Source organism: Cicer arietinum, chromosome 1 (assembly GCF_000331145.2).
Source record: "Cicer arietinum cultivar CDC Frontier isolate Library 1 chromosome 1, Cicar.CDCFrontier_v2.0, whole genome shotgun sequence".
NCBI lineage: Eukaryota > Viridiplantae > Streptophyta > Magnoliopsida > Fabales > Fabaceae > Cicer > Cicer arietinum.
In genome coordinates, this window is record NC_021160.2 from 44,802,134 (window position 1) to 44,804,976 (window position 2,843).

A 2,843-nucleotide genomic window follows, 5' to 3' on the forward strand; every position below is an offset into this window, starting at 1 on the left:
GAAAAGTGCATTTTGCTAGAAGTCTCTGTAGAAGGAGTTGAGGGTACCGTCATTTTCTCCATTTTTGGAAATCAAGAGGTGAGTTTCCCTTTTTCTATCTCTCATTCATGCATGTAAGGAAATAATGTGTTCCATAGGTTAGGGATTCAGAGTTTAAGAGTTTGAAATAAAGAAAAGGATTTTTATTTTACTCTTGGTTGGATTTAGGGATTTTGAAATAGATTAGTGTAGAATTGAGAAAATTGAAAATTTTGCTGCTGTTTTTGATGTGTTCATTACTGGTTTACTCATGATTTGTAGCATTGTTATTGCAAATAATTGTTAGCAAATTAGTGCGATAGAAGAAAAGTTGTTAACTTGAATTTCACATGACATATGTGTGATGTTTTGGTCATAACTTTTTCTGTAGATATCCGTTTTGAATGATTTTTAGTTTTCTCGAAACTAGACTCAATTACCTTCAAATTGAGTACAAAAGTCGTGATGATTGATCGAGTATTGATGTTGAAAAATGGGTTACAAGCTGGACCAGAGTTGCTGTTACTGTTTTGTTTTATGTCATTTGTGTTTATGTTAGTAAACTGCAAGAATTGGAATTAAATAAAAATAAAATAAAATTTTATCTATAAAGTAGACACCATAAGCTTTCCAAAGAGTACTCATTCACTCAATTCTGATACTTATAAGTCTTTGTCAGTTGACTCTGAAGTTAAACTCAATTTTGAGTTGCTATAACATAAATTTGGGACTGTTTTGGGAAAAGTCTACCTTAGACATATTCTCTGAAATTTTTTATCATTGTTTGATTTGTATGATATAATTGACTTAATAGTTTAGGTTATCACAAATTTTGTTAGGATGAGTGCATGATAGTCTTTAATATATGTATTAATAGATGATGTTATATTTATGTGCACATGTGTGTGGATTGTTGTATATAATTCCTATATATTTGATTAAAGTGAGAAGTATAGGATTCATCCTAGCTAGATGAATTCTCCGTCTATATACGACGGAAGCGAAGGGTAAGCGAGGTTTAAGTGGGGCACCACTTACGGACGTAATCATGTCCAATCTTACCAAAATAAAGTTACTAACAAGAAGAGGGCATTAGTAAAACTAATGTAGTCTTTATGACATGCTTGTTAGGTAGAGTTCAAGTCGTTAGATTACTCACGTCTAATGACTTGAACATTTAGAAATAGTAAAATTGAACATTGAAGAGAAACTCAGAAAATAAATGTAGTCCTGAGTTAGAATGCTAATTGATTAATTTCATTTATTGGGACCCACTGAGATGTAATCTCATCCAACTTTATTCAAATGTGTTACAGGTAAGAAAGGCTCAGACCACATGTTGAAGAAATGACGCGTGTCAGTTTACACTATAGTCTGCTTATAGTTTATGGGGAATTATTTTGAACCATGGATGTGTTATGTACTCCATATTTCTATGTTTTTCTTTGAATGTTTAGTATGTGTATGAATACATTTTCATGACTTTGTGTCGGGATTGTATTAATCATCTCTTTTGTCGAATTATGTTAATGCTAAAGTTATATTCTAGACAATTAACTTATGGTATTACAAATACAATACTATATATCAATACCCTCCCTCAAGTTGATGAACATATGGATGTGAGTCGAAGCTTGGATAAAAAAGTATGAAATGGTGTAGGATCAAAAGACTTTGTAAACATGTCGGCAAGCTGGAGGTGCGAAGAGATTGGAAGTAAACGAAAAAGATGTTGTTGAAGCTTTTCACGAACAATGTGACAATCGAGCTCAATGTGTTTGGTGCGTTTGTAACACCCTGAACCCAAATTGAAATAAAAAGGTAAAATGCACTAGTTTTAAAGAGATTCGCAGCGGTTCCAAAATAGCTTAAAATCATTGAGAAATATATATATTTTAAATACTTTAAGGTTCAAGACGTCACATTCACGCTTACACAAAATGCTTGCATAAAAATTTTCAAATAAAAAAAATTCTTAATATCGAATATAGTTGATGTTCATTAAATAAATACTTTTGATATAAAAGCAAGTTCTAAACTTAGAGACAATTAATTTCTACCTCTGAATAACCGATAAAATAACACAATTGATCAATCAAATTTACAAAAATCTAAATTGTTCATAACTCAACAAAATACGAGAGAAGCTGATGTCGGGACGTGTATTGGTGAGATATATCAGCTAACCAATTAGGCGTCTATATGATGTAGGATCGGGTAGGAAAGAGCCTTCGTCTTTGGAAAATTTCTTGTTTTTCTGCATAGGGATAGAAGCTGGTTTTGAAGCCAAAAGACCAGCTTCATGTAAGATATCTAGAGTGTATTTTCGTTGTGAGATGTGTAGGCCAGCCTTGGAGCGAGCTACTTCAAGTCCTAAGAAGTATTTCAAGTATCCTAAGTCCTTGATTTTGAATGTCTTGTTGAGGAAATCTTTAATAAAATGAATTTCAGCAATTTTCATTACCTGAAACATTAACATCATCAACGTAGATCAATAAGGCTGTGAATTTATTAGTAGAAGATTTGGTAAACAACGAATGATCAGAGGCAGATTGTGAGTATCCTATAGAACATAAAGCTGTGGAAAATTTTGCAAACCATTGACGACTGGACTGTTTTAAGCCATACAAGGATTTTAAAAGTTTGCAAACATGTGTAGGATTAGTAGTAGAAATGCCAGGTGGTAATTGCATGTAAACCTCTTCTTCTAAATTACCATGTAAAAATGCATTATGCACGTCTAGTTGATGAATATGCCAATTTTGAGAAGAAGCAATAGATAAAAGTAATCTTACAGTTGTGAGTTTAGCGACAGGGGAATATGT

General features: G+C 32.4%; 1 long non-coding RNA gene across 1 annotated transcript; it reads left to right on the plus strand.

Moving 5' to 3' along the window:
- On the plus strand, positions 1 to 1,539 carry LOC140919300 (uncharacterized). Its single transcript, XR_012161999.1, has 2 exons — positions 1 to 78; positions 1,335 to 1,539. It is a non-coding gene; the product is annotated as an uncharacterized lncRNA (long non-coding RNA).
- Positions 1,540 to 2,843: the final 1,304 nt, after the last annotated feature.